The sequence below is a fragment of the Ailuropoda melanoleuca genome, chromosome 14 (genome assembly GCF_002007445.2).
Source record: "Ailuropoda melanoleuca isolate Jingjing chromosome 14, ASM200744v2, whole genome shotgun sequence".
Lineage (NCBI taxonomy): Eukaryota > Metazoa > Chordata > Mammalia > Carnivora > Ursidae > Ailuropoda > Ailuropoda melanoleuca.
Genome location: NC_048231.1, coordinates 44748744 through 44763123, shown reverse-complemented (window position 1 = coordinate 44763123; position 14380 = coordinate 44748744). Strand labels below are relative to the sequence as shown.

The 14380-nt window shown below is 46.7% G+C and overlaps 1 protein-coding gene across 1 annotated transcript in view; it reads left to right on the top strand.

The window, feature by feature from the left end:
* The window catches only part of MAPK1 (mitogen-activated protein kinase 1), a 108058-nt gene extending 100917 nt beyond the window's left edge, over nucleotides 1-7141 (top strand). The window contains exon 10 of the mRNA XM_034642779.1: nucleotides 3211-7141. The gene's annotated coding sequence lies outside the window, so the exon portion shown is untranslated. The remainder of the gene's footprint in view (nucleotides 1-3210) is intronic.
* The last annotated feature ends 7239 nt before the right edge of the window (nucleotides 7142-14380 follow it).

Sequence of the window (14380 nt, the reverse complement as noted above, 5' to 3'; positions counted from 1 at the left end):
TGTTTTTTAAATTACAATTTTCAACTATTCTGAAAAGTTGAGTTTAATAATAGAAACCCACATTCCGACCACCTAGATTCTGTGATTAACATTTTGCTACATGCTTTGTCACATATCTGTCCATCTGTTCCTCCATCTGTTCCTCCATCTACCTGTCAGTCTGTCTTATTTCTGTCTTACGCATTTCAAAGGAGGTTGCCAACATCTAGATTGGCTTGTAATTTAGTAATCTAGAATATAAAAGTGAATCCAGAGGAAGGTAGGGCTGGGGGCACGCATTAAATTGTGGGCCGGGTTCTTTCACAAACATTTTATTTTGATGCTCACAGCAACGTTGTCTGAAGTCAGCACACAGCCCATGTTTATGATTGAGGAAACTGAAGATTGCAGGTGTTTAAGCGTTTTGCTGAAGATTATACACTGGTGGCAAAGTTAGGCAGCTCTAGGTCTTTGGACCCACAATCCCATTTTCTTGTAAGTTCCATACCTGCCTTGCAGTAGTTCAGTGCCCTGGAAGAGGTTGAGGAACTCGTTCACAATACTGTGCCACAGTGTTACTGAGTTCCCAGCCTGCAACAGTGAGATTAGAAGCTACAAACTGGACAATCAGGGAGGTACAGGTGCTGGAACATATAGGAATGTTAAAGAAAGGTGATGTTGACTGACCAGCTATATAGGAAAGACCTGGAAAACATGCCCACACAGGACCTCAGAGCACAGCCATGGGGACCCCTTTGGGGGAGGAGATGGTAGAGACTACTCCAGAGGAAGCCCCAGGTGTCGCCTGCTTGCCTCGTCACAGGCCTCACTGTTGCCCCGAGTGGTCTGAGAGGTTCAGGAGGTGTTCATTATGTTTTATTTAAGTGCTTCAGTTTTAGATAAGCCTCCTGTTTGAAGAGGCTGGTGAAGGTAGGTGCTTGACTTCCTCCTCTGCCTGTTGGTGAATTTTCTCAGACTGATTAATTTCTCCCAGCCAGTAGGTTTTTTGTGGGGGTTTTTTGTGGTTTGTTTTTTTTTTTAAGATTTTATTTATTCATTTGGCAGAGAGAGAGACAGCCAACGAGAGAGGGAACACAAGCAGGGGGAGTGGAAGAGGAAGAATCAGGCTCCCAGCGGAGGAGCCTGATGTGGGGCTCGATCCCAGAACGCAGGGATCACGCCCTGAGCCAAAGGCAGACGCTTAACGACTGAGCCACCCAGGCGCCCCCCAGCCAGTAGGTTTGGCTGCAGTTCAGAACAGCGTACCTCTAGAGGGAGGTCATTTCCCATCTCTGAGTCCATCTTCTTGTCACAGAGTTGGGTTATAACAACCATCCTTCCTGCCCTCTTGAGTGGTAGATGAACGCCGTCTTGCCTGAAAGTGCATTGTGAAATGGCACAGTGACATCCTGCCGGATCATACTAGCAAACATTTCACAGCAATAAGGGTCTCTCCAAAGAGAAGATCTGTTTTGTTTGTATTTTGACACACTTAGTTACCCTCCCAGCCATCTCAAGCAGGTTTCCTCATCAGAACCAAGAACACAAGCTAATTGGAGTGGTAATGTCTCACTTCTCCCTGAGATGATAACAAAACCAGTGGAGACCTGAGGATGAACTTAATTCATTACATATGGCAGTGGTTCTCAAAAGTGTGGTCCATCCCTACCGCCTCACAGTCTGTGTTTTAACAAGCTCTGCAGAGGGTTCTGATGCTCACCCTTGAGAACTGTTAGCCTATAAAGGGTTCGAGTAGATTTGATTTGTAATCTAATCTCTTCAAGTAAAATAGAGGTATTACAGTAATGACGGGGGGACATGTGCTTCTTACGCTTTGTTGGTGTGACTCTCCTAGTGGACCTGTTGCAGGTAGCACATATGCAGACATCTGGAGAGCCAGGTGGGCCCTGTCAGCTGTAGTAAATGAGTGAAGGCTATCTTCAGGGTGCCATCTGCAGTCTCTCAGGGTGACATCCTGGAGGCCTGGTGGGGCAATTGCTGTCAGGTCACCTCAGACGTAGGTGATGAGACCCATCTCCTGCTCTTGGGACCCATGCCATGGCTCCCTGCCTCAGCAGAATCCAGGCCAGCCAACCTCACACTTCCAGCCAGTACTTCATTTTGCTTGTCCTGCTTTGTTGCAGTCACAGGAAACTTGAGTTGTTATAACAACACACTTGGCTCTGTGTGGTTGATTCTGTCCCAACTGGACATCCAGAGAGGAAAAAAGACTTGGTAAGAATAGGAGGCAGCAGGGGTGCCTGGCTGGCTCACTTAATGGAATGTGTGACTTGATCTCAGGGTTGTGAGTTTGAGCCCCACATTGGGCATAGAGATTACTTTTAAAAAATTTTTTTAAAAAAAGAATAGGAGGTCGCAAACGAATGTGTTGTGTAAATGTGTGTTCTTTTTTTCTTTTTTTTTTTTTTTAGGAGGGGGAAGGGAGAGGGAGAAGGAAAAAATCTTAGGCTCCATGCCCAGCGTGGAGCCCAGTGTGGGGCTTGATCTCACAACCCTGAGATCATGACCTGAGCCAAAATCAAGAGTCGGACACTTAACCAACTGAACGTTCCATGCAGGCTCCCCAAATGTGTGGGATTTCGTTTTTTTTTCCCCCCAAGATTTTATTTATTTGAGAAAGAGCATGAGTGAGAGAGCACAAGCAGAGGGAGGGGCTGAGGGAAAGGGAGAAGCAGGCTCCCTGCTGAGCAAAGAGCCCGATATGGGGCTCAATCCCAGGATCCCTGAGATCATGACCCGAGTCTAAGTCAGATGCTTAACCGACTGAGCCGCCCAGGTGCCCCCCCCAAATGTGTGTTCTTTACAAAGACCTTCAGATCCTGGTTTTGACCATTGGACTGGTGGGTATTATAGTTAATAAAAGGCATCTTAAGAACACGGATGCCTGCCGAGCTGCGAGCGTACGTGCATGCACGTGTTCCCCGTGAGTGTCACGGAAACCTCCTCTGAGGCGCCTGCACACCGCGGGCAGAGCCCACCCCTTCAGAGCTGCCCTGTGATGCGCACGCCCAAGTGGTTCCAGGTGAAGTGACCTTTTTCCAGGAGTCTTTTTTTTTTTTTTTTGCTTCCCCCCCCACACATACTTTTCCAGTTTTCATAATGTTTGTCCTTTCTTTTCACTTCTCCATTTTCCTAATGCTGCTGCTAATGTTGCTTTAACGTGGGTCGTTCTTAACTCATAGGCTTGTTTGTTTGTTTGTTTTTCAATAGGACAAGGGCTCAGAGGACTGGACGTGCTCAGACATCGGTGTTGTTCTTCCCAGTTCTTGACCCCGGTCCTGTCTCCAGCCCGTCTCGGCTTATCCACCTTGACTCCTTTGAGCCGTTCAGAGGGGCGGTTTCTGGTAGTTGTGGCTTTTATGCTTTCAAAGAATTCCTTCAGTCCAGAGAACTGTTCCTGGCACCCCTGTGTGTGTCACCCACTGGTGACCTGTGGCAGTATGTACTTTTGGTGCACCTGCTGCTTACCGTTGCTTTAGTCACTAATCGCTTTCTGGTTTGAAAGATGCAGTGGTTCCTCCCTCTCCTGAATCCTTCCTACGTGCCGCCCTGCTGACCCATGCAGTCACACCAGAGATAGTTCTTTCCAGATTGGCTCTTGTCACTGGCATCTCACTTTATGATAGGGAAGGCTACTACCTAGGGCACTTTAAGTCAGTGACAGCCCCTTATTTGCACTTCACCTTTTCACCGTCAACGTTTCCTCGGAGCAAGAGCATGTGGAAACACCTGGGATGTCGTTGCAGCCTGCAGCAAGTGTTCCCATCTCGGGAATCTTTGGGGGCACTTGCCCATGTCTTTTCTCATACCATGTTAGTCACTAACATATTTAAGGTTTGTGCTGTTTGCCCAGCTTTTAGAAAACTCGATCATTTTCTAAATAAAAGAAGTACTGCACCCAGCAACTTCACTCTGTAGATTTACTGTGGTTTCTTATACCATTTATAGAGGTATAACACTTGCCCAGATGTGTTATCTGCAGTACTGTCCACAAGGCTTACACAGAAAGCTTTAAAGTGGCAGCTGCATTCGGGATTTAGTGAGAGATGGACACAGGTCACAGCAGGGCACTAAGAAAAGTGTGTGGAGAAGCAGCCAGCAGGCCAGCCAGACGTCACGGGGCAGAGCTGCACACACGGGTGGACACATACCCCCGAGCTCCTTCACACCGCGTGCCACGTTCAGTGTAGCCACATTCAATGCCTCAGGATTTAGCAGACAGGAGCCCTGCGTCTTTAAATGAGAAAGTGTACAATTCTTTTTTCTCCTACAGCATGTCAGCATCTCAAGTTCATTTTTCAACCTACAGTATAACAATTTGTAATAAAGCCTTCATGAGCTCATGACATGAAGCACTGTTCTGTCGTCAAGTACTCTCAGATGTTTCTGATACTGCTAAGACCATGAGAAAAAGCTAGCACTAAGTCATGTTTGGAGCTCTATCCCATACTATCCTGATCTCTTTAAGTATTTGTTCCCGCCACTGTACGCTGTGGCGTTGACTTGGTGTTCTGTCCCAGTGCGGTGCCTCCTCTTGACTCCCCCACTGCTCTCTGTGGTGAGAAATTTGCCTTGTTCAATAATTACTGTACCCTCGCATGACTGTTACAGCTTTCTGTGCAGAGATGACTGTCCAAGTGCCACATGCCTATGATTGAAACGAAAAATTTATTGTTACCTCTGAGTTTGTGTTCCACGGAAATGCTATCCAGCAGATCACTTAGGAAAACTAATTCTATTTTTAGCTTTTCATTTCTCAGCTGTCCTTTTTTTCTTGTTTGAATTTTGACAGCAATGGAGAATGGGTTATATAAAGACTGCCTGCTAATATGAACAGAAATGCACTTGTAATTCATGAAAATAAATGTACATCTTCGATCTTCATATTCATGTTAAGATTCAGTGTCGATTTCCTCTGGATCAGCGTGTCCAAAAGGACAACAGTCAGTTTCAGTCTGTGCTTGGAGCAGAAATCCGTGAGGGCCTCCCCTTCCCACCTGGGGAACTGCCCCAACACTGGTTTACAGAAGATGATTCAGAAGGCATTTCTACAGGGTCCTAGTTTCCCTTTGCACAGCAGAGAATCAACTCTGACATGTTCCTTTACTCAAATCATAGGTCTAAAGTACTATGTCAGACTCTGATGAAGACGCCCAAACGTCTCAGGTTGGATTCTCTGGTTCTTTCTAAAGAGGGCCTGCCTGTGTGCCCCAGAAATGCTGCTGGGCACGGCTGGGTGCTGGGAAGGACGGCCCAGTGCCACTCGGCCCACACCAACCGGCCCAGGGTGCCGATCTTCACACCTCACAGGTTAGCAAAGGACGGCTGACTCAGCCTCAGAGATCGGAGCCACATCGAGATTCTTGCCGTAAAATACATGATTTTCATCTCTGTGCTCAGAGCTGCCGTGTAAAGGTCTGTGCGGCATTGATAGGGTAGAGGTTTGACTGTTACCTGATACATTGGTGAGTCAGCTTTCATTTTCAAAGAAGCATTGACAGTTTTCTTACTCTTGTTTCTTTGTCCTTTTTAAGTGGAATGTTAGTATTATGAGGTTAATCTGCAGTCCTCTAAATAGCCACAGCCTTGGTTACTAATACCTGAGGACTGTAGGCTGTCCCATCCCCCTCGCTGGTACTGTGGGGTCAGATTGGCATGAAACCACCAACTGTGTTCTAGAATCACTGCAGCTGTAAGTTGTGTGCTTTCTATTAATCATGCCAAACTTGGTTTAACAGGTCGGAGAATTGTCATAATCGAGGTGTGAAAAGTACTAGCTATTATGTGTGATAGGCTTGTCATTTGGATCTTTTTACATCTCTAAAAATATACCACTTAGGTCATCCAAATTCCTTATTGGTGATACCGAATGCCTCCATTCTTAGTATGCTCAGAGAAGCTTTCAGACTAATGGCTTTTTTTGGTGTCTAAAAAGTAAGCAAAAAAATTCCTGTTGAAACATTCCAACCTTTTCATTTAGTATGAAACAAAATACCTAACCAAGCCAGTGGAGTGGATTTGAGAGAACTCATGACGACTCTGTGCTGACACAAGTCTTCAAAGCTGATGGAGACACACGGACCATTTTGATGCATGGGTAGAAGCATATTGTGTTTGCAGTACACAGTGCGTGGTGTGTTCACAGTCCGTCCTGCTGCTGCAGGCATGGGTGGTGGGTGTGCGGGGTCCTGTCAGCTTCTGGAGCCACACATGGCTCATCACTGGTTGTATCTAAGTAAAGCGTCACACATGTATGCTGCCCACACCACGTGCCACATAATGTTCAGACCATTCAGAGGAGACTGTTTTACCTTTATTTGCTTATATGTTAATACGGTTTTTAAATTGGTAACTTTTATATAGTATGGTAACAGTATGTTAATACTCACATATGCACACATGCTTTGGGTCCTTCCATAATACTTTTATATTTGTAAATCAATGTTTTGGAGCAATCCCAAGTTTAAGGGAAATATTTTTGTAAATGTAGTGGTTTTGAAAAATCTGAGCAATCCTTTTGCTTATACATTTTTAAAGCATTTGTGCTTTAAAATTGTCATGCTTGTCATGCTGGTGTTTGAAATGCAATACTCCTGTAGTGCAGGCGAGAAGCATGTAACAGTAGCTCTGTGGTCTCTCTCACTGTAATCCAGTTCAGCATCGTGGATCGCAAACGACTGGGAAACCAGAGGGAATTCTCTGGGGTTGCACCAGGTTTACCTAAAGCTTGTTGCCTTTTTTGTGCTGTTCATCCATGTAGAGCACTCGAGAAAGTTCTGAAACTGCTTTGTATCTGCTTTGTACTGTTGGTGCCTTCTTGGTATTGTACCCCAAAACTCTGCATAGATTATTTAGTATAATGGTAAGTTAAAAAAATGTTAAAGGAAGATTTTATTAAGAATCTGAATGTTTATTCATTATATTGTTACAATTTAACATTTATTTGTGGTATTTGTGATTTGGTTAATCTGTATAAAAATTGTAAGTAGAAAGGTTTATATTTCATCTTAATTCTTTTGATGTTGTAAACGTACTTTTTAAAAGATGGATTATTTGAATGTTTATGGCACCTGACTTGTAAAAAAAAAACTACAAAAAAAAATTAGAATCATTAAATTGTGTCCCTGTGTTACCAAAATAACATAGTACTGCGCATGTATAGCTTAATTGGAATTTCGTATGTGAACATAGGAAGTCGTCTAGTCCTTTATTAACAATGCTTCCCAAATAAGTGTGTTTGTAATTTGACTTTGCTTATAGTAATCAGTGATAGAACCATAAGCTGGTGCTTCTGAAGGCCAGTGGGATTTTAGTGCTCCATCAGGTTTTCCAGATTGTTCTTCAGTCGCTTGGCTCTAGAGGGGGGAAGAAAGCAGTGCTGGGAGTCCTGACACGGCGCCCATGTGCGTCTCTTCTCATCTCCCTAAACTTCAGCAACTCTGCTGCCAGGGCAGGTATCCTTGGCAGCCTCTCTTTTCAGACCAAGATGTCACGAATGTATTAGGGACTCTTGGACGTTTGGTTCTTCTCAATATTGGGCATCGTGCAGTGACTTACAGGACAAAAATATCGGAAGATTTTCTGGTTTGGTGGTGTAGAAAGAGCACAGGCTTCGGGCCTATAACTCTGGGTTCAAAACCTGCCCTCTGCTGAGAACTGCAGCTGGCTCTGAGCCAGTCATCGTGCTGTTCGTGCTTCAGTCTGTACGCTCAGACCTTCGCCTGGAAAGTGAAACTGCATGTCATAAAGATTATACAAATACATTTTAGGTTTCTAACCCAGTACCTTAAAACAGAGTAAATAGCAGATCTTCCTAAATGCTTTATTTTTTTGTTTTTATTTGTTTGTTGTAAGGTAGCACTGACGTCTGCTGACTGAACTGCCTGCCTGCTTTCTATTAATCTGCGCGGGGAGGACCTGTCTGAAACTTTATTCAGCTAAATGAGCTGATCTTGCCTACATTGATGGGTATGTGAAACGCTCATTGGATTATCACACTGACTTTCCCTTTGAGAGATCAACACTCTTTGTTGTCCAAATCCTGTAGTTATAACGATCATCTTCCTTATTCAGCACAAGGAATTAATAATCCTGTCCTTTCCACATTATTAATCATGATGAGCTCCGCAGCCAGTCCAGTTGGCAGTACAGACTCACGTCTTGGTTGGTTCTCTATTTAATTAGAACCAGAGCATTCAGAGCTGACCAGTGGCCACAGAGCGCCTTTCTGGGAAGAGCAGTAACCAAGCCCAGGTCATGGGCTTACAGAGCAGATGGAGGCAGGTGCAGACCCCTGTGGAGCCCCACGTGTAGAGGGAGGGAGAGGGATTGGGTGTGTCCACGGGAGCAGTGAAGGGAAGGTTTTCATGGGTGTTGGGCTTTACCACATTTGAGTCTGAGGAAGGACCCAGAGAGGGGACAGTGCTACTGGGCCTCACAGGGTTGAGGGCCAGGGAAGGGGTGGGTCAAGGTGGATGTGGCACAAGGCGCTCTTTTCTCTGAGCCTCGCACCAAGGAAAGCTGAAGACAAAGGTCCTTTGAGGAAAAGGTGGAGAGAAGGAAATGGGATGAGGTGGTGCCCCGTGACAGGCGTTTTTTAGGCAGAGTGGGAAACGGTGTCTGTTGAGAATAAGGAAGAGCCAGCAAGAGAAGCGGAAATAAGAGGAATGCCTGTCACTGTGAGGCCTGATTGAGGTGATGCCTGTAGGTCTGTCCTGAACTACTCTGTGGGGCTTGGATGTTCTTCCCTTGCAGTGGTGTCATTAGCTGTGGTGGCCGGGTTGGACAAGACAGAGGCCCAAGGAGGCTGAGGGGAGACTGTGAGGTGATGGAGCACAAGTCCCCTCACCTGTTGGGTGTAGAGATGCTTTTCTCTTTTAATTTCTTGGTCAGAGGAGCAGGGAAGCCTTTGCCCTGTTTTTAGTAAGACCAAAAGGTAACAAAGCCTCCTTCCTGTCACCTGTGGAAATGGTGGGAGGAGGGGCAAGGGGATGTGCAGTAACCTGGAGCATGTGGGACACCGGGGCCAAAGTGCCCAGGTCCAGGCACTGGTGGGAAGTCTGGTGCAGACTGGGGGTATGGGCACATGAGCTGGCTGTCTACTCGCAAACGGTCACCAAGCTGACAGAATATGCCTTGGAGAGTCAGGGACCAGTGGCCCTGTTACCACTCCCAGAAGTCTGGGTCCCCCCCTTTTTTTCCCTCCTACATCCTAGAGAGTGCTTTTCCTTCCTTCCCAGAGTTGACTTCCGCACTAAAGTAGTCCTGGTCCTTGGGGAGCCTGCAGACCCCAGGGGCTAAAAGATGCGGGCTTTTTGTGGCTGAGCCAGCTGCCCAGGAGGGAAGGCGCTCCAAGCGTCCAGTGCTGACTTCTCGTAAGGAATTGTGTTTTGTTTTGTGTTTTTTTTAAAGATTTTATTTATTTATTTGACAGCCAGCGAGAGAGGGAACACAAGCAGGGGGAGTGGGAGAGGAAGAAGCAGGCTCCCAGCGGAGGAGTCTGATGTGGGCCTCGATCCCAGAACGCTGGGATCACGCCCTGAGCCGAAGGCAGACGCTTAAAGACTCCGCCACCCAGGCGCCCCAGGAATTGAGTTTTTATTTGCGTTTGAAAGACTTTGCTGTGTGCACACATCCCACACAGCAGTGATTTTCAAATATTGTAATCCCCAGAGCCCCTTCATGGAATCCGTTAAATTCTCCTGTTGTGAATAAGCAGGGGTGGGGCAGCCAGCACCTCCCTGTCTCCTTCCCCCGGATAGCGGATAGCGTTATGCTTCTACCCCAGAGGAATCAACGGTCAGAGGCACTAGAGAGCAGAGCAAGTGCCACAAAAGGGCGTCATCAAAGAAGTGGGACAGAGCCCCAAGTTACCATTAACACTGCCCCAGGGAGTCTCCAGCAGGAGGGCCCCGTGAGTAGGTATGGGAAGGTCACCCTGGTTTGAAAGTGCAGGAAAACGAAGACCAGTGGAGAAGTGCAGGTGAGGTTGGGTGGGGCAGTAGATAGGGGAGAGGAGCTTGAGAAGCCGCGGAGAACAGAGCCAGCAGAGCTGCCTGTGGCGCCCGTCTGTGGCAGGGAAGACAGGCATCGAATGAATCGTTTTTATAAAATAACAATTACAAACGTAATAAATGCTTAAAGGAGAACAGGAATGAGAGGCGCCCACTCTTGTGGCGTTAGAAAAGGCACCGTCACTGTAGACTGAAAGTTTGCAAAGGCAGCTGCATCGGTCCTGAGTGTGTCTGTTAGGACGAAATGCAGGGATGTGAAGACAGGGTAGCACAACGGGGACGGTGCTTGCAATCTGGGCCCCCAGGAGGCCATAATGGTACCCAGCGGGGAGCACAGGACCAGGGAAAGTCACAGGAGGGCCCAAGACTGTCAAGAGTTCATCCTCTGAAAAGCCAAGTAGGTACTGCCAGCGATGTGCGGATGAGACAAAGTATTTTAGTGAAAGAAGGATGAAAAAAGCAGATGATGTCATGACAGAAGAAGAAACGGTGCTCCATCCCGTCCCGCCCTATTCCCTCTCACAGATGAAGGCAGTAGGCACTCCCAGGACCATCAACCGGGGTGCTGGGCGGGAGGGGCGGGCCGGCCCCTCTTGAATTCTGGCCAATTTAAGATTCAATTCAGTCCATAAAAGCGAGGCAGACCTCCCCCTTTCTCAGCTGTGGCCATTGAGACTGGCCTGTCCATCAGACACCGGAGATACTATGTGATGACTCCCTCTCGCAAGTGCGGCATGCAGCTGCAAGGAGCCCGCCGGGCAGCTCGACACCCCCTTCCGCCCCCTGGGTTGCGGATGTTTCCCACGTGCTGCAGACGAGCCTGCGTGTCTGTGCAAGCTCCCGTCTTGGTGTAAGAACATGCTGTCGTCAAGGCAGCGTGGCCCACCTGAGATGGGAGAACACAGGTCTCTCCCCCAACACACGCACACACGCCAAATAGCTCCGACATGCACCCCACCACCTGAGCAGCCCCTGTCAGATTGAGCCCTAAACTCAGCCCCGCTGCAGAGCAGCCGAGGGACTTCAGCCAAGGCCATGTGGGCCCTCAGTGTCTGCTGGTGGAATTGGGATGGCAGCACCTGCCTCCCCGTGGCTCTCAGGACTCTCGAGGACAGGTGTGCCCTGCGCCTGCCCCAGCTTCCACACCAGCGCTCTCCCTTCCCTTTTCCTTTCTTTGTTTTGGCTTTGTGTTTTGTTTTTCCTTGGGGGTAACAGGTATCCGTTTATGATTCTAGAGGCCTCACCAGGCCGCCAAGGGTGCTCCCTCAGCCCTGGTCATCAGCACCCTGTCCCTGCCTCCATCTGACCTTGCTCCCCACCTGCACCTTTCTGGGCTCAGCCCTCCACACCCAGTCCTGAGGGTGAATCAGCAGCACAGGTCCACCCAGCGTTGGAACAAAGGCCTGAGACCACGGGCCCAAGGCCCCAGAGCAGAGAGATGAAGCACCCCAGTACTTGGGCTGCCGGTCCCACTGTCACCCATATTCAGGTAGCACTCCTGGTACACGGGAATTTCTAAAATGCAGTTGACAGGTACCAAGAGGTTTAAAACTTTGTGTTAGTCTGGCAGTTGGAGAAGGGCAATTATTACAATTAGAAAACATTGCGTGGAAGATGCCATATCTGCGACTGGGGAGAATTCCAGAACATTCTGTCCCAAAAAATCATTTTACTTCTTCCTATTGCTGTTTTCTTACGTCTACTCTATGCATAAAGTAGACCTTGAGCTGTGTATTTCTGACTACATTTTTGCTCCACAGGACTCCAATACATGTATTAAATTCTGAAAGCACTTGACTTACCCTTGCCAGAATCCTCTTGGATCATGGGACACCCTCTCTCTCACTGGTGGTTTCAAACCAGCTTAGTCACTTCCTTACTCCCGCATCTCCCAAGAGCTCCTCTCCACCAATTCCGGCCGCTCAGTCTCTCTTGCTCATGTCCGTATGTATGTATGTATGTATGTGTTTAGTAAGCAGACTTTATTGTTTTTAGCAGTTTAGGACTGACAGAAAGACAGTAGCCAGCACGCAGGGCTCCAAGCACCAGCCTCTCCCCTCACCATGGGCAACAACAGACCCTTTTGCTCTGTTGTCTCTACACTTTTGCCTTTTCCAAAATGACACGTAATTGGAAGTATAAAGAATGTAGCCTTTTCAGACTGGCCTCTTTCATGTAGCAGTGTTGCGTTTAAGGCCACTTAATGTCGGCTTATGGCTTGATAGCTCATTTTTCCTCCAACTTTATTGAGATACAGTTGACAAAGTTGTATATATTTAAGGTGTATAACATCATCATTTGAAATACCTTTACTTCATGGAACGATCACCACTACCAGGTTAACACATCCATCACCTCACACAGTTACTTTCTGTGTGTGTGTGTGTGTGTGTGTGTGTGTGTGTGTGTGTGTGATGGGAACACTTAAGATCTCTTAGCAAATTTCAAGTATACAACACAGTATCATTAACTGCGGTCACCATGCTGTGCATTACACCCCTGGAACTCATTCATCTTACAAGTGAAGGCTTGGGCCCTTTGACCAGCATCTCCCCCTTTCTCCCACCCCCCAGCCCTTGGTAACCACCACTCTCCTCTCTGTTCATGACAGCACATTTCTTTCATCGCCGAATACTGCACTGTATGGGTGTACCATAGTTTGTTTACCCATTCACCTATGAAGGGCATCTTGGTTGTTTGCTGTTTGCAGCAATTATGTATAAAACTGCTGTAAACCTTCACGTGCTCGTTTTTGGGTGGGTATAAGTTTTCAACTCATTCAGGTAATACCCTGTGCTGCATGGTTGCACCAGACACATACATTTAAAGGAAGAAATGATACAATTACAGTCTCTTCAGAGGGAACACACCTGATTCTATGAGGCCAGCATTACCCTAATATACCAAAATCAGACAAAGATATTGCAAGAAAAGAAATTATAATATCTTTCATGCCCATAAGTGCAGAAATGTTCAACAAAATATTAGAAAGTCAAATTAAAAAAAAGAGGGAGAAGAAGAAGCGAAAATCCAACAACATATAAGAAGAATTGCAGGGGAGCCTAGCTGGTTTGGTCAGTGGCTCTTGATCTCAAGGTTGTAAGTTCAAGTCCCACGTTGAGTGTAGAGATTAAAAATAAAATCTTAGGGGCGCCTGGGTGGCACAGCGGTTAAGCGTCTGCCTTCAGCTCAGGGCGTGATCCCGGCGTTCTGGGATCGAGCCCCTCATCAGGCTCCTCCACTATGAGCCCGCTTCTTCCTCTCCCACTCCCCCTGCTTGTGTTCCCTCTCTCGCTGGCTGTCTCTATCTCTGTCAAATAAATAAATAAAATCTTTAAAAAAATAAAAAAATAAAAAAATAAAATCTTAAAAAAGAAAAAAAAAAGAATTACACTCCACGACCAGGTAGGATTTATTCGAGGCATGCAAGACTGGTTCCACATTACAAAATCAATGTGATCCATCATATCAACAAACTAAAGAAGAAAAATCACATGATCATATCAATAGATGCAGAAGCAGCATGTGACAAAATCCAGCTCCTTTCATCGTAAAGTCTCAGCAGAGTGGTGATAAAGGTGACCGCTCCCAACTTGACGAAGAGTATCTACAAGAAACTTCTAGGTATGTATCAACCATACGTCAATTAAATGATCAACAACAAAACCTATAGGTAACATTATTAATGATAAGAAGCTACATGTTTTCCCAAGGTCAGGGACAAGGCAAGGGTGTACCCTTGCACCACTCCTGTTAAACACTATATTGAAAGAGAAAAAAACACCAACCTAGGATTTTGTATCCGTGAAAGTATCCTTCAAAAATGGAGAAATACTTTCTTAGGCAAAAGCTGGAAGAATTCAGGGCGCCTGGTTGGATCAGTTGATAAGAGTGTGCGACTGTTGATCTCAAGGGTCGTGAGTTTGAGCCCCACATTGGGCATAGAGATTACCTAAAAATAAAATTTTAGGGGCACCTGGGTGGCTCAGTTGGTTAAGTGTCTGCCTTTGGCTCAGGTCGTGATCTCAGGGTGCTGGGATAGAGCCCCACGTCAGGCTCCCTGCTCAGTGGGGAATCTGCTTGTCCTCTTCCTCTGCCCCTCCCCAGCTCACGCTCTCACTCTCTCTCAAATGAATACATAAAATCTTTAAAAATAATAAATAAAAAATAATTTTTTTAAAAAAAAATTTTTTAAAGGTTTTATTCATTTATTCGACAGAGATAGAGACAGCCAGCAAGAGAGGGAACACAAGCAGGGGGAGTGGCAGAGGAAGAAGCAGGCTCATAGCAGAGGAGCCTGATGTGGGGCTCGATCCTGTAACGCGGGGATCACGCCCTGAGCCGAAGGCAGACGCTTAACCGCTGTG